Source organism: Podarcis muralis, chromosome 7, assembly GCF_964188315.1.
Source record: "Podarcis muralis chromosome 7, rPodMur119.hap1.1, whole genome shotgun sequence".
Classification (NCBI taxonomy): domain Eukaryota; kingdom Metazoa; phylum Chordata; class Lepidosauria; order Squamata; family Lacertidae; genus Podarcis; species Podarcis muralis.
Window position 1 is genome coordinate 297,792 of NC_135661.1, and position 23,097 is coordinate 320,888.

Below are 23,097 nucleotides of genomic sequence, written 5' to 3' on the forward strand. Positions count from 1 at the left end.
GTATGTATGAACTTTGGCTGATTCTGGAAGCTGGACATACAGAAGAACATACTGCTCTATACAAGCCTTGGTGATCTCCCCGGGAACCTCACGAGGAGGCAAGATCTGTTGGAGTGTCAATGCTGTGAGCCCCTCCCTCCAAGGCTCAGGCCAGGTAGGGCCAGGAAAGGCTGAAAGCCTGGAGAGCTGCTGCCAGTCAGTGTGGACAATACAGAGTTAGATGTACAAAGGATCTGACTTGGTATAAGGTGCCTTCCTGTGCAGTGGTACAGGTTAAGTACCACTTAACGGGTTAAGTACTTAATTCATTCCTGAAGCACCACTTTAACTAATGGGGCCTCCTGCTGCTGCTGTGCCACCGGAGCACAATTTCTGTTCTCATCCTGAAGCAAAGTTCTTAACCTGAAGCACTATTTCTGGGTTAGCGGAGTCTGTAACTTGAAGCGTATGTAACCCAAGGTACACTGTATTCCTAAGTGCTGGCACAAAACTGCTGCTAAAGTTTGCAGCGCAGGAACATCCTTTGGAGCAGACTGAGCTTTGAGACTTTAAGGGGCAGAAAAAAAGGCGAAAGTAAGGCAGGCTTACCCCAACAAAGACTGAAATGATGATGGCAACGCTTGATGCTAAACGGATGTATGGGAGATTATTTAGGTCAGTTCCTGTAGACAGGTAGATTCTCTCTGTATAAAAGTATACCTGAAATGAGACCAAAACAACTGAGACTTTTAGCTTACTGGGCGATGGTCCTGTGGCTGACTCAGGGTTTGGAGGCACTGTCTACAAAATGAAGCCTAAGATCCTTTCTCTCCAACTCCAAACTAGGGATGGGAAAATTGGTCGGTTTTTGTTTCTTTTCCAGCCTTAAATCCAGCTCTTCACATTTCTTCTGCACAGACAAGAACTGTTTGCAGTTGCCAACATACATAGGCAGGCAATCCTCTGAATCTCTGGCTATATGGGAATCAAAGGTCACTGCAGTCGTGCCCACAAGGGGTGGGTGTACCTACCAGTACCCCTTGTGGTGCCTGTGAACACTCTTGGTAAATATCTTCTCAAAAATCTACAATCTGCTTGAGATTGTTTGCTCTTGGTGCGCATAAAAACACCCCTGTTCCCACAGTGGCCACCCAGATGCCTACAGGAAACCCACAAGCCAAGCACAAGCATCAAAGAGCTTCTGTCTCGGAGAGAGCTGCTGATGTAGGTGCCTTCCTCGCCGTTGGTGGGGCAGCTGTTGTAACAGCATCCGCAAACCATCTGGGGGGTGATGCCCCCTTTTCTGCTCTTTTGGATGTGGCAGCCATTTTGTTTCATGTCTCCTCCCCACCCAGCAGCCATTTTGTGACTGGTGCCCACGGCACTCCCTCAAACATGGCCACTGGGCCCCCAAAAGGCTGACGGAGCTTGGATGCAAAACAAGCTCCGCCCATACTGCTTGTGACCCTAAATGCAGTGTTGCCTGTGCCACGAATTTGCCCAATCCTCTTTTAAAGCCACCCGAGCTGGTGGCCATCGCGACCTCCTGTGTGGGGCCATAGTTCCATAGTTTAACTATGAAGAAGTCCTTCCTTTCCTCCGTCCTGAATCTTCATTGGAAGTGCCCTAGAACGCCAACTCTCAACACCCGCAGCCATTGGCCGTCCTTGCTGGGGTTGATGGGAGTTGTAGTCCAGCCACACCTGGATGGCCAAAGGTCCCACTTCCCCTCCCTTGTTCTAACCGCTTGTGGATATTGCCTTCCTTACTGCGTTGACTCCAGAGAGCTGTTGGCCACACATCAAGATAATGACTGAGATGACTTGCCACCGCAGGCTTGGGAAGCACAGCAGCTTAAGTGAGTTCATGCTCTTCTCTGTCTTCTCAGCCATCTTCTCCTGCTGCAGCTCTTCTATCTCCTCCTGCACGTCCTCATTGTGCCTCAGCTTCTGCAAGGCTGGAAAGAAGCAGCAATGGAAAAAGCCTTTGAATAGCAGGGGACAGAGGCTGGTGGGGAGAGTTTCTTGCAGTAGCAAACACAAGAGGTGTAGTGGAAGGGGGGCAAAGACCAGTTACAAATTCTGCAGCGGGTTCCTGGTCTCCAGCATCCCAGAGACACCCAGCTAGCTTTTTGGCCACTGAGAAGATGTTCCGCCTCACCCGTTGTGATGCTTGGAGCCAATCTAAGTGAAGACAGGTGAGTCGGCCACTGAGGACTGGCTCCCAGGGTCACTCTGGAGAAAGACACCAAGGAGGAGCTGTTCTGCATGCGCCAAAGCTAAGCGTTTGGGAGCACTGCAAACATAAGCTGCTTCCGTTTCAAGAGAATGGTGTTCTAGTTCTATTACCTGTCAATCAATCGATTGATTGATGGGTGTTCCGCTACATTCAATGGAGCTTCACAGAAAACACTGTGGGAATGTTAAAGATAGTAGGAAAGGATATAGTGAATAAATATTATCCTTCCTTCACTCAGGCTAGTGAAGTGGTGTAGCAGAGCAAATTCCCCTCAATATAGCTGGAAGCTAGTTTGCAGATTCATTTGAATCTCTTAGTTAAGTTTATTCCTGGTGTCCCCTTTTGTCCCTCTTAAAAGAATAAAGACACAAGGGTCTTTCTGAGTAAAGTAACAAAAAGTTTACTCACATTTCAGTTCACAATTTGATCCCAGAAAGGCAGCTTTACTTAGCAACAAACTGTGAGTTCATCTCATATGGAGACTGAACTCGTGTGCTGCTGGCTGAGAGCTTACTTTTGAGTGATAGCTGATCCATGGCCATTTGATGTACCTTTGGGGATTATTAATTTGCTGGTGAAGATCCATCATTGAAACAGTTCATTATCCTGGAAGAACTGTTCTGTCTGCTGCTGTCTGCTGCTGTGCGACATTTGGAGCACCCATCACCTCACATTTGTAGTGTTGTGCCCATAGCACCACCGTGCACCAACTCACTTCCAACTATATTTTGGATAGGATATTGATCTGGAAAGGCATTCTGCCACTGTCAGTGATCCTTGACAGTGACTTACCAATCCTACCATTCCTGGTTATGGAACATTTATCCGATTCTTATTAGTTTGTGACTCCATGCACATATTATATGTCTTCTGTTTATAGTGTTATAAAAAAATATTGTCAGTATATTATTCGCCAACGTGTTGCTTGTTGTTGTTCAGAGCTGGCTGAGTGCCAGTAGACAGCAAAAATTACCGTATTTTCCCGTGTATAAGACTAGGTTTCTTCCCTAAAAAATAATGTCCAAAATTTGGGGGCGTCTTATACACGGATAGATCTTTCCCATTTTCTTAAATCAGAGTCCCCCAAAATACATGGGGGCGTCTTATAGGCGGGAAAATACGGTACATTAATAAGAGAACAAAATGGCTGCAGGAGAACAGCATGGCAGCAAGAGAGCAGCAAGCAAGAGAGCAAGTGAAGCAAGTAATGAAGACTGAGAAAATAGCTGCATGACTCGGCTCTTTTATGGAGTCAGCCAGAGCCACGCCCATCTCCCAGGTCACATGCAGGGGGAGGATGCTCCAGAGCAGTGGAACAGGAAGTTACACTGGATGTCCCCTGCCTGTGCCCACTCTAGGGAAACAAGGAATGTTGCATTTGACTGCACCAATGGATTACATCCCACAAACACAACTGAGGTCACCTCGAAAGAAGAAACTGGAGCCCTCCACAAGAGGGGAGCCACCACTGAAAAGGCTGACCGGGAAGGGTTAGGCGAGATCCCTGTCTGAAACCCCAGAGAGCTGCTGCCAGTCAGTGTAAGCATTACTGAGCTAGATGGACCAATGGTTTGATTCAGTATAATGATTTCAGCTGTTCTCTCTCTGAGAACCAAGAATGACGTTGTCAGAGACTGCCTCCAGGTCCCAGCTCACAGAGGACCAACGCTAGCCAGTAGAACTGTACAAAAGTATTTATTGAAGTTTAGTTTCCATTTTCAAGCCCTAGCGTGCGTCTCTAGGTCTAGACCCTAGACCAGCGAAGCCTCGTCTGAGTCTCCGCCCCCTGTACACCAGTTTAAGACTCTAGCCTTACTCCACCTTCTTCGTTTCTCCTTCCGCCTCTGGGTCCTACTACCCCCCGGGGTGCCTTCCTTCCTGGACGCCTCGGAGGCGGACCCCTCGGACTCTTCCCCCTCTCTTCGGCGGGCTTTGGGACCTGGCTCCCTATCCGGGCTGCTCATTGCGCCACCCTCTTGTACATTTGAAATTGGCGCGCGCGCGCTGCCTCCGACCTTCCTTTTGACCGTTTCCTCGCTCTCTGATGCAGGCGTGGCTAACCCTGACTCCTCTCCTTCCGCTGACGGAAAGCTGCCTGCTGCCGATGCCTGGGACTCCTCCCCCTTACTGCTCTCCGGTGGGGAAGCTGGTCCCGATTTCCAACTGCTGCTTTCTGAGTCCCCTCTGGCCCCTCCTTCCTGGGGTGTTCCCTCTGGCAACCCTAGCTCTGACCACGGGAGCCCCTTTCTGTGAATCCTCTGATTCGCTGGAGAGACTTAGAGACCTCGGGCGGCTATCATCGCTGACCTCTCCCTCGGATTCCTCTCCCTCGGTCTCTAATTCCTCCCTTTCCTGTCCCTCTGCTCCTGAACCCCTGACATCCATCCCCCCCTCGAAGCCCCCCTTCCCCCCTCCCCTCCTTCCGGTGTGGGTACTGGGTGCTCCGTCGTAGCGGGGGTGCGTGCAGGATACAGTTCGTCCCCCATGTACTCGTCGACGTCGCTCTCCTCTGCTTCCATCTCTCTGCCTCCGTGCTCGAACCCCACGTCTTCCCCCAACACGTCCATGTCCGTCTCGCCCCCGTTCCCCTCTGCGGGTGATGCCTGCCAAGGACCCCCCAGCCACTTCCTGCGCCACTGCTCCTCTGGTCGATCGTCCCACCAATAAGAGCGGTCTGAGGCAGACCCCGGTGGCGAACCCTCCGGGGAGCTTGTGTCTGGTGCCTGTTCCTCGTCCGAGGCGAACCCCTGGAATGTGCTGGCTGAAAGTGTGGGTGTGAAGAGCCAGTCGTAGAAATACTCGGCTGGCATGGGCCTGTGTGGGAAGAGGGCATGAAACTCCTCTTTGAGCAGAGGCTCCTCCAAGGCATAGTCCGGCACCCAGCTGTTGGCACTGGCCGGGGTACCCTCTCTGGCTAGGAGATATTCTACTCCCTCTTCCCCCCATCTCGAGTCTAAAATCTCTGTGACCTCGTTGATGTGCCCCCTTCTTGGCGACCCCCCCTTTCTGGGCCCTTCTCTGAGCGGGTCTGGTGCTGTGCCTGGCTCCTGAAATCTATGAGGTGCTTTGTAGGGCGTGAGCACTGATCTATGGAACACCGGATGCATTCTGGAACCCTCCGTAAGTGCTAACCGGAAAGCCACTGGATTGACCTGTGCCTGGACTTGGTAAGGTCCTAGCTGCTTATGTCCTAGCTTCTTCTTCGCTAACGATCTGGTCGGCACTGCTTGCGCTGCTAACCAGACCCAGTCTCCCACCTGTATGTCTTCCCCAACTCTTCTGTGTCTGTCAGCCTGCACTATGTATGCGTGCTTTGCTAGTTCTAACTGCCTCCTAAGCTGTTCGTGAACTTCCTGCAACTCCGACGCTAAGGCTTCCGCTGCCAGTGGCTCCCCCTCCCCCACTCTCTCTAACCCCGGGAAGGTTCTGGGATGCCTCCCGTTGTTGGCGAAGAACGGCGTCACCCCCGTCAACACGTGCTTCGTATTGTTGTAAGCGAACTCGGCGAGTGGCAGGTAGTCTACCCATGTCGTGGGCTGCTGATTGGCGTAGCATCTCAGGTACTGCTGCATGATGGCGTTGACCCTCTCCGCTTGCCCGTTGGTCTGTGGGTGTCTCGCCGACGCTAAATTGACCTTGACGTTCAGGATGCCCATCAGCTTCTGCCAGAAGTTCGAGATGAACTGTCGCCCCCGGTTGGACAGAATAGACCGTGGTAGACCATGGACTTTGAACACGTGGTCTATGAACAGTTTGGCGGTCTGTTCTGCCGTGGCTACCTTCGCACACGGAATGAAGTGTGCCATTTTGGTAAACATGTCCACCACCACTAGCACTGCTGTCTTTCCCCTCGAACTGGGCAGATCCGTGACAAAGTCCAGGGCCACCCTCTCCCACGGTTCAGACGGTGTCTGCAGCGGTTCCAGCAGTCCCGCCGGCGGTTTGTGAACTGACTTGGCCCTTTGGCAGGTGTCACATCTCGAGACGTAATCCGCTACTTCCCCCCGCATCTTGGGCCACCAAAAGTCTCTGGCTACTAGTTCGACAGTCTTTTCTTTGCCAAAGTGCCCGGCGGTGGGAGCGTCATGTAGCTGCTGCAGTACCCTTGCGCGGAGGTCGTCTCCCGGCACGTAGAGTGCTCCCTTGTGGAGGAGCAACCCATCGCGTATCTGGAACTCGTCGGCCTTCGCTGTGCCCCTGTGCACCTCCTCCATCTTGGCCTGTGCGAAGGGGTCTTCCCGCAGCGCGCGACGTACGGCGTCCAGGTCCACGGTTGCCGACGCGCATGCCCACGCTTCCGGTGCGAAAATGTGCTTGGCCGCCGACGGTGCCGCCTCCTCAAGGTATTGCGGCTTTCTGGACAATGCATCCGCCATCACGTTGTTGTCGCCTGGAATGTACTCTATCTTGAAGTCGAAGTCCGCAAAGAACTCTGCCCATCTAATGTGTCTCTGGTTGAGGAACCTTGCCGTGCGCCAGTACTCCAGATTCTTGTGGTCCGTGTGGACCTGCACTGTGTGTCTGGCTCCGATAAGGAAGTGCCGCCATGCCTTGAACGCTGCATGGATGGCTAGCAACTCCCTGTCCCAGATGGTATAATTCTGCTCCGACTTGCTGAGCTTCCTTGAGTAGAAGGCGCACGGCCTCCAGTCCCCCTGCTGGTCTTGTTGCAACAGGACGGCTCCCACGGCTCTGTCTGAGGCGTCTGTCTCCACCCTCATCGGTCTGCTGGGATTCACATGCAGCAGCTGCTCTTCAGACGCGAAGAGACACTTGAGTTTCTGAAAGGACTGCTCCGCTTGCTCCGTCCAGATGAATTTCTTCTTCTTGGAGCTGAGCGTGTCGGTGATGGCCGCCGTCTGCATGGCAAATCCCTTGATGAACTTGCGGTAAAAGTTGGCAAAGCCGACAAACCGCTGGACTTCCTTCCGATTGCGTGGGCTTTTCCAGTCTAAAACTGCGCGAACCTTGGCGCTGTCCATGGCGAGCCCCTTGTCCGACAACTTGTAGCCCAGGAAATCCACCTCCGTCATGTCGAACTGGCACTTCTCCAGCTTGGCGTACAGCCTGTGCTCCTTCAGTCTCTGCAGAACTTCCCTGACATCCCTCTCGTGCGCCTCTCGCGATTCTGAAAATATCAGGATGTCGTCCAGGAAGCATACGCACTTCTTGTAAAGGAGTCCCGCCAGCACATGATGCATGAAGGCTTGAAAACAGTGAGAGCCATTTTGTAATCCGAAGGGCATAACTCTGTATTCGTAGGTGCCCAGTGGCGTGAACATGGCCGTCTTCCACTCGTTGCCTTCCCGCATGCGAATCAGGTTGTACGCCCCTCGTAGATCCAACTTGGTGAAAACGCGTCCTTTCCTCACCGTCGCGAGCAGGTCGTCTATCTTGGGCATGGGGAAGGCCGAGGGCTTGGTTTTCGAGTTTAAAATTCGATAGTCCACCACAAGCCTTTTTTGGGGCGTGTCCCGCTTCTTCACAAAGAATACTGGACTGCCTCCCACCGCTCTTGACTCCCGGATGAACCCGCGCTTCAAATTGTGATCTATGAACTCCCTGAGTTCCTGCAGTTCATCCTCAGACATGGAATACAGTTTCCCAGTTGGCAGCGTCGCCCCCGGCAGGAGGTCAATCTTGCAGTCATAGGGTCTGTGAGGAGGTAGCTTGTCCGCCTCCTTCTCGCAGAATACCTCCAAAAACTCCGCATACTTGAGGGGTACTGCTTGCAGCGTGCCCAACTGTAACTGCGGGTCTTCCTCTTCCCCTTCTGGGCTAGGTATAATGCAGTGTTCCGCACAGTAGGAGGAGCCAAAAGTCAGTTGGCGCTGCTACCAAGCCAATGCAGGACTGTGCCTGTACAGCCAACTCATGCCCAAAACAACAGGTGTGTCCGACAATTGGGTGACATTGAAGCTGATGACTTCCCGGTGATTCCCAATTTGCATCACCATAGGTGGCGTCTGCTGTACCACCTGCCCCCCCAGCAGTTCCCTGCCATCCACCGTGACAACCTTCAGGGGCAGCGTGGCTGGCAGTAGCGCTATGTTGTGTTGTTGAATGAACTCCAGTCCTATAAAGTCTGCATTACTGCCAGAGTCAATCGTAATAGGCACTTCTAAGGTGAGTCCATTGGGCAGCTGGAGCGATGCGGTGAGCTGCACCACTGGTTTGGGCGGGAGGGGGTCTGTGGGCTGCAAAATCTCTGGGGACTTCTTCACTGACTTGTCTGGCTGGGCCCCAGTGCCTCCGTTTCCAGCCAGACTCCGTCGTTTCCCTGCTGTGGTTCTCTCTGCTGAGTTGCTTCCATTACTGTCACTGAAGCTGCAGTGTGCTTGTGGAGCCTCTGGGGACACTCTTTCGCCATGTGCTGTCCACTGTCGCATATATAGCACTTCCTGTTCCCTCTAGGCAGCTTCGGTTTGACTGCTCCCGGTGTTAAGGCTCTGGTAGCTGAGTGAGCCCTAGCACCGCCAATTTCCATCGGCTCTTCGCCCCCTCCCTGTGGAGGCGTGGACTGCGCACGCACTGCATCCCTGGGCAAGAGGGGGGGCACTCTTGCTCCATGGGCGTTCTTCCTGCCTCACCCCAATCGTTAGCGCTCTTTCAACCACTTGCTGAGTGGTTTTGGGTCTCTCTCCCCGTGCAATCTCATCCTTGATCTGTGGGCTCAATCCCTCCCAAAAAAGGTCTCTAACTGGCGGAGAATCCTTATCCCAATTCAGCGCGTTGACCAATGCAAAAAACCGGGAATGATACTGCCTTACACTTGCTTTCCCCTGTCGTAGCCCATGTATGTCCTTCCGGGCAATGTCAATGTCTATGTTTGATAAGAAACAGGAATCCATTGCTTTAATGAATGCATCTGCGCTTTGGAGCGCTGGATCCTTATCCCTCCACAGATTGCGCAGCCATGCTTTCGCGTCCCCATGCAAATGGGACAAGATAAACCCCACTTTCTCTTGCTCATCTCTAAAGTCTTTATCCAGCAGCTGCAGCGCAAACAGCACGTCTGCTCGGAAATTGGGATACTGCTGTAAATTCCCATCAAAATGAGATACAAGGCTGCCTCCTCTCTTCCCCAACCCAATCCCCTCGGATCTGGGTCCCGGTAGCCCCTGCTTCGCAAGCCCTTCCAACCTGGCTTGAAGATCTTTGCAGGCAGCCGCCGCTTCTTCTTCTCTCTTCCTGGATGCGATTATTTCAGCGCTGAGTTGTGTCACCGCTTCTCGCAGGGAAGCTATTTGCTGTTCCGTAGTCATCTCGCCTGACTTTTTTTGAGCTCGCAAGGCACCAGTCTTCTTCCCTCCCTGCCTCGCTCCCGTAGCGATGCTTGAGGCGAAGAAAACTGATGAAATTGTGAGACGAGGCTTACTGTCAGAGACTGCCTCCAGGTCCCAGCTCACAGAGGACCAACGCTAGCCAGTAGAACTGTACAAAAGTCTTTATTGAAGTTTAGTTTCCATTTTCAAGCCCTAGCGTGCGTCTCTACGTCTAGACCCTAGACCAGCGAAGCCTCGTCTGAGTCTCCGCCCCCTGTACACCAGTTTAAGACTCTAGCCTTACTCCACCTTCTTCGTTTCTCCTTCCGCCTCTGGGTCCTACTACCCCCCGGGGTGCCTTCCTTCCTGGACGCCTCGGAGGCGGACCCCTCGGACTCTTCCCCCTCTCTTCGGCGGGCTTTGGGACCTGGCTCCCTATCCGGGCTGCTCATTGCGCCACCCTCTTGTACATTTGAAATTGGCGCGCGCGCGCTGCCTCCGACCTTCCTTTTGACCGTTTCCTCGCTCTCTGATGCAGGCGTGGCTAACCCTGACTCCTCTCCTTCCGCTGACGGAAAGCTGCCTGCTGCCGATGCCTGGGACTCCTCCCCCTTACTGCTCTCCGGTGGGGAAGCTGGTCCCGATTTCCAACTGCTGCTTTCTGAGTCCCCTCTGGCCCCTCCTTCCTGGGGTGTTCCCTCTGGCAACCCCCTAGCTCTGACCACGGGAGCCCCTTTCTGTGAATCCTCTGATTCGCTGGAGAGACTTAGAGACCTCGGGCGGCTATCATCGCTGACCTCTCCCTCGGATTCCTCTCCCTCGGTCTCTAATTCCTCCCTTTCCTGTCCCTCTGCTCCTGAACCCCTGACAGACATATTTGGAGTATTGCCTAAGAGGCCATCCAGACTCAACCCCACCAAACATACAACACCATGTTTCATTCAGAAAAAGCGTTAGGCGCTATCAGTTGTATTAAGACTGTCTTCTCAGGTAAACACTAATAAGACTTTGAATGTTATTATCCCTCACCCTCCAATATGTAAGTGGTTCATGTATGTGGTTACCTAGCATGGCCTTTTCTTCATCGTTTTTCTGAATCAGTAGATACCTGGGGCTTTCGGGGAAGGAAGGAACGACAACGGTCTGAAATAATGCCAGTATTCCAGGGATACTTGTCAGTATTGGCCAATCTGCGCAAGAAGGAGCAATTAATTTTATTTATTACATTTAGGAGTTCAAGGTGACGTACGTGGTTCTCTTCCTCCCCATCTTATCCTCACAACAACCCTGTGAGGGGGGTTAGGCTGAGAGACTGGGAATGGCTCAAGGTCTAAGTCAGGATTTGAACCCTGGCCTCCCAGGTCCTAGCCCAACAATCTAACTACCACGCCACCCTGGCTCTTGAAAGGTATCAACTCAGATGGCACAACAGAATTGCCCAACGCTAAGGGAGGGAATCAATGGCCTTCCTGGGTCAGTGGGCACCTTTGGGGAAGTGCCATTGGTGCTAGCCATTGGCTGTCATGAGGGAAAGTGTGGCATGACACAAAATGGCTGCCATGGAGGTATAATACAAAATGGCTGCCGCGGGGATGTGGGGAAATGGCTGTTGTGGGGGCATGGTGTTATGGTGGCCACGTTTAGAAGGGGGGGAAGCAAAGAAAAGAGACATAACCACATCAACAGGCAGGGGGAGGCACCTATATCAGCCATCACTATGCTTGCTCACAGAGCGAAGGTCTCTGTACAGTGGTACCTTGGTTCTCAAACGCCTTGGTACTCAAAACAAATTAGAACCCAAACACTGCAAACCCAGAAGTGTTCCAGTTTGCGAACTTTTTTCGGAAGCCGAATGTCCTCTGTTTTAAGTGTTACACTGGTTTGAGTGCCACACTTCCGTTTTGAGTGGTACGCTGAGGTCTGTTTGTTTTTGCTATTTATTTTGCGTTTTTGTTTTTGCGGCTCATTTTTGTTTTTGTGACTGTGTGGAACCCAGTTCAGCTACTGATTGATTGTGTGCCTGCAGTACATTGTTTATTGCTTTCATTTTATGGATCAATGGTCTCGTTAGATAGTAAAATTCATGTTAAATTGCTGTTTTAGGAGTTGTTTTTAAAAGTCTGGAACGGATCAATTCGTTTTGCATTACTTTCTATGGGAAAGCACGCCTTGGTTTTGGAACGCTTTGGTTTTGGAACACACTTCCGGAATAGATTAAGTTTGAGAACCAAGCTACCACTGTACTTCTCCTCTGTTCAGAACTGATGGGTCGCTGGCTGTCCGATCCTGGGATCCAAGTGGGCACATGTAAGACTTTTTGTGGGCACCATAGGTGGTACTGGTGGGGGTTCACTGGTGCTTGTGAGCACCACATGGAACTGGAGGGGTTGTGGAACTGTCTCCCTCAGAAGATGGCGAGCTCTTCTTCATTGGGAGTTGAGTCATCTGTTGGGGACTCTTTCCAGCATTGCAGCATGTTGGATTAAATGACCCCTGGCAATACCTTCCATCTCTACAATTCTACCATGACCTTTGGGCTAAGAGGTGCTCCTCTCTGATTTACCTTCTTCGTTCCCCAGCATTTCAGGAAAAGAGAGTATCTGAGCCAGGAGGACACCTACAGCTAGAAAGAAATGAGGCAGCATGCCAATGGCTCCCCTCATGTTCAGTGGGGAGATCTCTATGAGGTACAATGGGACCACGATGGAGAAGATGCCTGGTTAGGGGATAAATCAAGGCATTATTCACAGTAGGCATGTGACAGCCATAGAAGCATACAAACATCTCCCACTTACCCAACTAGTCATTGTGTTCTGCAAGAGAGGGCATCCTGCAGATGCCATCCTACCAGGAGGTCCATTCCACATGATGGCCAGAATCAGGCCTTTAGTTTGGCGGCACGTAGCCTCTGGAACTCCCTCCCACTGCGTATCAGGCAGGCACCTTCTCTATTGCCTTTTTGGCACCTGCTATTTCAGCAGCTGGTATCTGTCTTGGATCCAAATCTGGCCGATGTGTGTGCTGTTGCTCTTTCTAAACGGTCTTTTAAAAAATATTTATAATTGCTATCATTATTGTTAGCTACATCCCTGCTGGTGGGCCAGGTTTGGCCCATGGGCTGGAGGCTCCCCAAAGCAGTGTATGGAGGTGGTGGTGGTGGGGAGGTTCTTCTTTTGATATGTCTTTGAATTGCAAGCACTGGTTCCTTCCCAACTCAGATTTCAGAACAGGGAATTTTCTCTTAACCCCACACCCCCAGGAAGTAGCCCAACTCACCTATGGTTATTCCAACGATGAAGCGTGAAAGCATCGTGAACAGGAAGGCTTGCACCACAGTGGCGCAAACCATCAACATAGAGGACACCATGGAGCAGAAGCAATTGATCAGCAAGGCACCTTTCCTGGAAAGAGTGGGGAAAGGAAGGGAATGACTGGGCCAATGAACATGTGGAATGATTGGAAGAGTTCCCCGCATCCTTTGGGGGAAGCAAGATCTGCCAGGAGGAGCAGTTTGGGAGGTCATGCGTCTCAGCGGGCTGATTTCTGGCTTTGCCGGCGTTAAATCTCTAATCCCGGCTCAGTCAAAGATACACCTGTGTAACTTGTTCATCCAAGGACATGGTGGGCGCAGGACCAGAGAGGGGAGGGGAATTAGTTGGGATCATAAAGCCGTATAACCTGGCAACCCAGCTACTTATTTTCAAGACTTATTTAATTCTGATTATATATTTAGCTTAATTTTATACCAAAAGGGATCCCAGGGAGGCTTAGTAAAACCAAAGCAAGGCAGCCAGTCCCTGTCTGCAGGCTTAAAATCCAAAAAGACCTCTCCCACAACAACAAAAGTCACGGAAGGAAAAGGGATATGGAGGGAATAGGAAAATCAAAATAAAAACTTGGGCACTTTCTAAACAGTGGTTCCTGTAATCCAAAGAATCCTGGGAATGGTAGCTTGTTAAGGGTGCCAGGAAGTGTAGCACTGTGAAAGGTACACTGCAGTCTCCGGGTTTCTTTGGGGAAAGCCTTGTGCTTCGAATACATGGTATGTACGCAGCCCTATTAGCATGGAGAAAGTCCACAGAACAAGGGAAACCATGAAGCAGAGGCTGGATACTTCTTTCCTTTCCTTTGATGCGGTGTCTGATCCACACCAGCCATCTCAATGGCAATATGTCTTTTGCAAGATTCCTTGCATTTCTGATTAAAATCTAAGGGCAGTCATTGGCTGAGTTTTGCTCAGAGATGACCCAATGAAATCAGGGGGGGGGGGGGGGGCTCGCTCAGGCTGGCTCATTCATTTGAATGGGTCTGCTTTGTCGAATGCCACCCAAACGATAGCATTACTTCGGCTGGCTGAATATCTTTTGTTAAAATCCGGGATGCCTTTTTACAGGGTGAACCTCCTAAATCGAGCCTCGGCTGGGGAGACAGGGCTCAGCAGAAGCCCCACTCCCCTGCCCACCTGCCCCACGTCCAAAGTTAGGACTGGAAGTTCACTAATCACCAGGTCATCTATATATACCTTCCATATTCATCCACCATGACTCCTGCGATGAGTGCTCCAGTAAGGCCTCCAATAGGGAACAAACTGATGGCAAGGCCTAGCATGAAGAGCAGATACTGCTGCTCTCCTGGATTCTTCGCAGCATTACCCATGTCTTCCATGAGCTAAGAGAGGAAATCATATCACGGGCAGGGTTAGTGTATCCACAACACATCCTAATCAGAAGGAACTGGCACCCTTGCAGGTGCCACATAATACTCATATGTAGAACTTCTCTCTATTAGAGTGGCAGCATTTGCACTTTGGAACTCCCTGCCTCTTGATATCAAGCAGGCGCCTTCACTGTATTCTTTTCGGCGACTGCTAAAAACGTTTTCTTTTGAGGAAGCCTATACAGACACATAGAGCGTTGGTGTCTGTTTGAATCCGGTTTTCGGCTTACCGTTGATTTTCATTTTCATTTTTTAAAAAGGTTTTAAATAGTTGATTTCAACTTTGTAAAATAAAACCCTAAGCATTTCATTGTTTTCTTCTTTCTGTAAATGGTTCTTCCTCCAGCCTTGTCCACCAACAGCATCTACCAATGGTTGCTCAGAAGAGAATGTGAGCCTTGGGCTGAAGAAAGATCCTCCACACCTGTTTTAAAGTCCCACTAGACACTTTCGAGTTTTTGCTGCAAGAGACCAAGGCTCCATCGTCACCAAATGAGTTGTTAGGAGACCCCTATGGCACTCCGCTGAGTAAAACTTGGTGGGAAGCCTATCTTATTTTAACTAATATATATGAATTTATCTGCACTAATAATATACACATTTTATTTTTTGTATACACTAGCTGAAACACTGCACCACAAAATTCTGAGAAGTGTGAATTTTGAAGGGTGTTCCAGTTGGCAACTTGTTTTGGAAAGTGTATTCTAGGTAGTTGTGCCCTTAAAACACAAACTATTTCAAATTTCTCTCCACCCCTAGATACAACCTGAAAATATCTCTGATGACTTTAGCTGTGATTCCTGGATCGCAAGGGGTTCAACTAGATGACCGCTGGGGGTCTCTTCCTACTCTACTGTTCCATGATTTGCTAACTCCCAGAAGCTTAGTCAGATGCCCCTGTTGTAAGAAACCGCCCGTGCCGCAGGGTCCTCTTACCAGCACTGGGGAATAGACTACCCAGAGGATGTAACCATATTGGATAGATCCCAAGCTGGTGACCAGCACTGTTCGGAGAAGCGAATTTGTCACCTCCTACAGGAAATCAAAGCAGCAGATAAGAGCAGCTGTCAGGCAAAGCGTTCATCAGTGCATAAGGTAAAGGTAAAGGGACCCCTGACCATTAGGTCCAGTTGTGACCGACTCTGGGGTTGCGACGCTCAGCTCGTTTTATTGGCCGAGGGAGCCGGCGTACAGCTTCCGGGTCATGTGGCCAGCATGACTAAGCTGCTTCTGGCGAACAAGAGCAGTGCACGGAAATGCTGTTTAGCTTCCCGCCGGAGTGGTACCTATTTATCTACTTGGACTTTGACGTGCTTTCAAACTGCTAGGTTGGCAGGAGCAGGGACCGAGCAACGGGAGCTCACCCCGTCACGGGGATTCGAACCACCAACCTTCTGATCAGCAAGCCCTAGACTCTGTGGTTTAACCCACAGCACCACCCGTGTCCCCATCAATCCATAGGACATAGTTAATGAAAGACAAATGGCTTGGATCTTAAGGCAGTGTGGGCAGAGTTCTGCTCATAGGAGGAGTGTTTATGGTGCAAGGTGATATAACCTGTGGCCCTCCAGGTATTGCTGGACTCCATTTCCCATCAGCCCCAAGCCAGCATGGTCAGTAGTCAGGGCTAGTGGGAGCTGTGGTTCAGCAGTATCTAGAAGGCCCACAGTTCCCCCTATTGCTGGACCAAAGGCTTCTGGGAGCCGGCAGCATCATTTAGAAAAGAACGTAGCAGGGCCTGAGTGCAACAGCAGAACGCTCCCCAGTATTCTGGTTGTGTGATGTCACTTGTTTGATGTGGGAGGGTTGAATTTTAAAAATGGCCTCTTAGGTCAAATTGGACGGTTAGAGCATGGTGGGGATAATGCCAAGGTTGCAAGTTCAATCCCCATGTGGGACAGCTGCATATTCCTGCATTGCAGGGAGTTGGCCATGTCCAAACTCACCCATTTGCGAACTATGGGCTTTGGTTCCGGCACTGCCTTGCTATCAATGCTTCTTCCGGTAGTTTTCATAATTGAGTCTCAACTGTGGGGGGAAGAAGAGGGACATTTTGTCAGGCGGTTATTGTCTCTTGCAACTTCTTTAAGAACATAAGAATAGCTAAACCTGGCATAGGCAAACTCCAGCCCTCCAGATGTTTTGAGACTACAATTCCCATCATCCCTGACCACTGGTCCTGTTAGCTAGGGATGATGGGAATTGTAGTTCCAAAACATCTGGAGGGCCGGAGTTTGCCTATGCCTGACTAAATGGTCCATGGACAGCTCCTCCTGACAGCCTGTTTATTGGGCATCGCTCCTGATTTGTTTTTGCAGAGGTTTGATTATGGCTATGTACACGCCACGCATTTAAACCCTCTGGCTTCCACCAAAGGATAATGGGAACTATAGTTTGCCCCTTACGGACCTACAGTTCCCTGAACCCTTTACAAGCTACAGTCCCCTTTAAATGTATGCCAATCACCAGTCTTTGCTGAGAGTTCACTTTGATTTATCGATTTTTTATATTGCATTTATATACCATCTTTCTCCTATATATATATATAATTGTATGTGTGTGTGTGTGTGTATCATTTTCCAGTTTCCATCAAACAAAAAAGATATTATTTTACATCAAATTTCAAAACCCCATTTCTGCCTCCCTCCTCCCTTTCTGCGGTTTCTTATATTTATAGTATCTTTACTGCAGCTCCCAGTTTAAGCCTAATTATTAGTTAACCCATATATTCAAAATTAGTTTTATCACGCTGCACGTCTTTAAGTTAAACCTGCTAATGATTGTATCTGTTTGCAATAGTTTATAAAATATTCAGTAAACGTTTTTCCACTCTAAATCAAAGACACTGTCGTATTGATTTCTTATTCTTCCGGTGAGTTTTGCCATTTCTATATATTCCAATAGTTTTTTGCTGCCATTCTTCTTTGGTTGGGATGTTGTCTTCTTTCAATCTTTGGACAAATATCATACGAGCAGCTGTGGTCACATATATAAACAAGTTTTTATATTGTTTAGGTATCTCTAATCTCTAAAAGAAGGTTTCTTATAAAAAGTTACCTTAAACATTTTTTTCAGCTCATTGTATATTATTTCCCACTACATATGGAAAAAGGTACCTTCTTTTTCTTTGCACTTCCAGCAAATATTCGATTCAGATTTATACATTTTTGCTATCCATTGCCCAGTGTATCATAGAAGATTTCACTTGCTCATCTTTTGTTTGCATATCTTATACGTTTCTGAAATTACCTTAATATGACTAATATCCAGCAGGTCTCTCTCCAACTGGAATGATTGGTTCCCAAAACCTAACTTTTTATCTGTTTTAAACAATTCATTTAGATGATAATATTGCAACCAGTTTATTAACATACGTGGCAGTTCTTCAAACTTTTTAAACTTAATTTCACCACCCTCCTCACTTATTATTTTTTAAATACCGTATTTTTCGCTCTATAAGACGCACCAGACCACAAGACGCACCTATTTTTTGGAGGAGGAAAACAAGAAAAAAAATATTCTGAATCTCAGAAGCCAGAACATTAAGAGGGATTGCTGTGCAGTGAAACCAGCAATCCCTCTTGCTGTTCTGGCTTCTGGGATAGCTGCGCAGCCTGCATTCGCTCCATATGACGCACACACACATTTCCCCTTACTTTTTAGGAGGCAAAAAGTGAGTCTTATAGAGCAAAAAATACGGTAAGTTATCCAGTCTACATCCCACCTTTATCTCCAAGGAGCTCAAAGTGACATATATGTTTCTCCACCTCCCCATGACAGCCCTGGGAGGCAGGTTAGGCTGAGAGGACAGTGACCAGCCCAAGGTCACCTAGTGAGCTTCATAGCCAAGTAGGCATTTGAATCCTAGCCATCTGGGTCTTAGTCCGACACTCTAACCACTATACCACATTGTTCGCAGGGTGATTATATGACGCTGAGCTCAGCACTCAGCCTGATTTGCTTGTCAGGCATTCCTTCCTTCTACACTTTTCTAGGCATTTCCACGTCATTTTCCAAACTGCAAAAAGTCTGTTCCTTTTTTCTTTTCAAAAATGTGCTTATTGCGCTGGGGTGATATTGCCTTTTAATCCACTTCAATTGCACAAACCTAAATTTCTGCTATGTGCTGGAAACCCTCCTGCAAAATGCATTTACTTACTTACTTACTTACTTACTTACTAGTGGTGTTTATAGCTCACTTTTCACTGAATATTTTCAGTCCCAGGGTGGGAAACAAAAAAAGTCTAAAAAGCACGTCTTGTGGTAGTGAATGCTTGTGGCAGGGACATACTTAAAGACTGTGACTTGCCTCCTGAATGTTTAAAGAAATCAGGAACATAGAGAGGCAGACTCCTGAGAGCTGGGAGCACCACCCAGACAAGGAGGCTTCCTGCTCAGTCTCTGCATGAGTGCCTGTTCTGGCTTGTTATTACAACTGATTAAGGCAGGGATAGGGAGCCCGTGGGCTCCATCTGTTCTTGGACTTCAACTCCCATCAGGCCCAGCCAGCATGGCCAACAGGAAGCAGGGGTGGGAGTCGTGGTCCAACCACACCTGGGGGGGGGGGGACAAGTTTCCTACTCCCAGATTTAAACCAAGTCAGAAACGATGGAGGGAAAACCGAAGCAGTTGTCCTCCAAGGTAATCCATTGGGTCAACAGTCCCAGAAGTGGGTAGCGGTGAAGTCTGTCTGTAGGGAGCCAACCCACCCCCTCAAAGCACCATAGCTGTCAACTTTCAATTTTGAAAACAAGGGATCAGCAGCCTTGAAAATAAGGGATCAGTAGCCTCACCTATCCCGGGGACAGTCTACGGGATATCTAACAATCCGAGAAAGCAGCGGGAAGCAGCGGGAAACGGCGCTGGAATAAGGGAATTTCCCACCCAAAAAGGGAAGGTTGACAGCTATGCAAGGCACAGAAACTTACCGCAGCTTTCTGTTCTTGGAAGTAGAGGGGTGAAATCAGCCCCACCCTGTTTTCTCTTGAAAGAAAGACATCAAAGGGCAGGCAGTATTGCAAGAGCCAATCAGAGGAAGGATGCTGAAAGATTCCATTTGGGGGAGCTGTTGGCAGTTGGAAGGCCAGGTGATTGAATTAGGTATACCAGGATCCCATCCTGGCTGAGCAGCTGAGCAGTGAGCATGCCAGGCGGCCTTAACTCAGCCACATGCAAGATTGTTATTATTGGGTTGTCGCTAGCCGAGCCCTACTCAGAGTAGACTCATCGAAAGAGCCAGCGTGGCGTAGTGGTTGGGAAGTTGGACTAGGACATAGGTGACCAGGGTTCGGATCCCCTGCTCTTGACCTTGGACCAGCCTAACCTACCTCACAGGGTTGTTGTGGGGATTAAACCGGTTTCTGATTTTTAAAGCCCTCACAAAGATTCATCAGGGGTTTGGGGCAAATTTCCCCCGACAGACACGTTTTTTTTAGGCAGTTCTCCCAGATGCAGTCACAGGAAATCTCAAAACATTGCAAACAAGAAGCTAAGAGCCCCTAATACAGAAATGCTCAGTTGTGTGCTGATTGGGGCAAGATAATGATGATGCATGGCCCAATTCTGGAAAAACTAAAATCTTGCAGCTACAGTAGATTGGGTGGGTGGGAACTGGGAAATTACATAAATGACAAAGCTTACTGTTGTGGGCCCCTCAGTTCTGTAAGGATTTGGCAAGGCCGGCCCAACCATGAGGCAAGTTGAGGCAACCGCCTTAGGAGGCAGCATTCATAGGGAGAGCAGATTCGGCCTCCAACGAATGCATTGGCTGCTGCACTGTCATGGTGAGAGCAACAGCCCCAGCATGCTCCTTGGAAGCCAGCAGCCCCCCAATGCCACCTCTATTTACGGGACCACCTCTCCTGGTATGCCCCACAGAGGACCTAAGGTCCATGAATAACCATAGTTTAGAGGTCCCGGGCCCTAAGGAAGTCAGGCTATCCTCCACCAGGGCCAGGGCCTTTTCAGTGATGGCTCCGACCTGGTGGAATGCTCTGTCCCATGAGACTAGGGCCCTTCAGGATGTAACCTCCTTCCATTGGGCCTGTAAGACAGAGCTATTCCACCTGGCCTTTAATTTGAATTCAGCCTGATCTTTTATTTCCCTTCTCTTCCCTCCCCCTCCTCTTTTATGAAGATTACCCGCTCTGAGACCCCACAGCTAATTCTCCCCTGGCCTCCTCGCTAGCCCAAGTAGGGCCAATTCAGCCAGCTAGACTTGGGGATTATCTAATGCTTATTTCCCCTAAATTGATTTCTGAATTTTGAACTTTATTGTTGTCAGGGGCTCAGGGGCAGAGCCAAAGGGGAAAGAGGAGTTGGAGAGCGAAGGGGAGGAATCTGAGGGGAGCTTAGGAGGGTATGACAGTGACCCGAGAGATTCCATGAGTCTCTCCAGCGAATCAGAAGATTCTCAGAAAGAGGCGCCCAGGGTCAGGGCAAGGGGGGCCAGCGGTGAGTCCCCAAGCGGCAGCTGGAGATCAGGGCCAGCTTCCCTGCCAGAGCGTAGCGGGGGGGAAGAAGCCCACAGATCAGAACCGGCGTCCACTCCAGCAGGGAGAGAGAGAGAGTCAGAACTGACCACGCCTCCGTCGGAGAGTGGAGGGGCGGAGCGGAGGTCAGTTCCAGCCAGCCCCTCCGAAGGAGGAAGCAGTGACAGGAGCAGTGTAGCCGTTAGGAGGAAAGTGGCCGGCTGGGCGCGCGCGCCAAGTTCAAATGTGCAGGCGCGCGGGTCAGCAGAAAATCCGGATTGGGAGCCAGGTCCCAAAGCCCGCCGGAGACAGGGGGAGGAGTCAGAGGAATCCGCCTCCGAAGAGTCCAGGAGGGGTGGAACCCCAGGGGGCAGGAGGACCCAGAGGAGAAAAGAGCAGAGGAAGAGGTGGAGCAAAGCTCGGGTGTTAAACTGGTGTAGGGGAGGGGAAGAGTCAGACGGAGCTTCGACGGTCTAGAGTTACAGACGTAGGGATGCGCACCACGGATGTAAAACCAACAATGAACCTCAATAAAGACTTTTGTATATAAAGAGACACTGGCGTTGGTCCTTTGTGAGCTGGGACCTGAGGTACCCCTGACAGTAAGCTCCGTCTCCCAAAAAGTTTTTTTTGTGAGCTCACGAAGATAGGAGGAGATGACTACGGAGGCGCAGGTGGCAGCACTGCAGGAGGCAGTCAACAAGCTGTACGCAGAAGTAGCAACCTCCAGGAAGAGAGAGGAGGAAGCAGAAGCGCGCTGCAAAGATCTGCAAGCCAGGTGGGAACATTTGTACAAACAGGGACCCAGATCGGAGGGAGTTGGCCTCGGCAAGAGGGGGGCCAGCATAGTCTCGCACTTTAATGGGGACCTGAAACAGTATCCCAACTTCAGAGCAGACATTGTTTTTGCGCTGAGATTGCTTCAAAAAGACTTTAGAGATGAGGAGGAGAAAGTGGGATTCATCATAACTCACTTGCATGGGGAAGCTAAATCCTGGCTGCGCAACTTATGGCGCGAGGATGATCCCGCCCTCCGGGATTCAGACGCTTTTATAGAGGCTATGGACGCTTGTTTTCAATCAACCATAGATGTTGACGTGGCCAGAAGGGAAATGCACGGCTTGCGGCAGGGCAAGGCAACGGTGAGACAATACCACTCCCGCTTTTTTGCGTTGGTAAATGCACTGCGCTGGGAGAAGGACTCTGCAGCAGTGAGGGATCTGTTCTGGGAGGGGCTAAACGCTTCCGTGAAAGATGAGCTGGCCAGGGGCGACAGACCTAGCACCATAGCAGAAGTCGTCCAGAGAGCGCTCACGATAGGAGTTCGGCTGGAAGAACGCCCTTGGAGCAGGGATGAGGGTCGTTTGGCACGCACACCGGCCAGAGCACCTCCCTTCATGTCCCAGGGAGACTGAACGCGCGCACTCCACGCCTCCTTTGGGGGAGGAGGCAGAGCCAATGGAGTTGGGCGGTGTTAAGGCTCAGACAGCGACCAGAGCCCTAACACCAGGAGCAGCCAAGACGAAAACTCCTAGAGGGAGCAGGAAGTGCTTCATATGCGATAGTGCACAACACATGGCCAAAGAGTGTCCCCAGAGGATCCAGAAGCACATTGCAGCCTCAGCAACAGTAAAAGGAGCTTTTCAGCAGGGGGATGAGCAGCAGGGAAACGACCAAGCCTGGTTGGAATCAGAGGCACTGGGGCCCAGCCAGGCAAGTTTCTGAAGCAGTCCCCAGAGATTCTGCAGCCCACAGACCCCCTCCCACCCAAACCAGTGGTGCAACTCACTGCATCACTCCAGTTGCCCAATGGATTCACCCTGGAAGTCCCCATTACCATTGACTCTGGTAGCAATGCAGACTTTGTGGGGGTGGACTTCATCAAGCAGCACCGCATAGCGCTCCTACCGGCCACGATGCCCCTAAACGTCGTCACAGTCGATGGCAGGAAGCTGCTAGGTGGGCAAGTGGTACAGCAAACACCACCTATGGTGATGCAAATTGGGAATCATCACGAAGTCATCAGTTTTAACGTCACTCACCTATCCGACACGCCCATAGTGTTGGGCATGAGTTGGCTGGATAGGCACAGCCCGGGATTGGCTTGGTACCAGCGCCAATTGACCTTCGGCTCCTCCTAGTGCGCGGAACATTGCATCCAGCCCAGCCAGGAGGGGGAGGGGCAGGAGGATGTACCACAGCTACACCTCAGCATGGTGCAGGCGGTACCAGACAAGTACAAGGAGTTTTTGGAAGTTTTCTGCGAGAAGGAAGCTGACAAGCTGCCTCCCCATCGGCCCTACGACTGCGCGATTGACCTCCTACCGGAAGCGACGCTGCCGACAGGGAAGCTGTATTCCATGTCTGAGGACGAAATGCAAGAACTCGGGGAGTTCATAAATCACAACTTGAAGCGGGGATTCATCCAA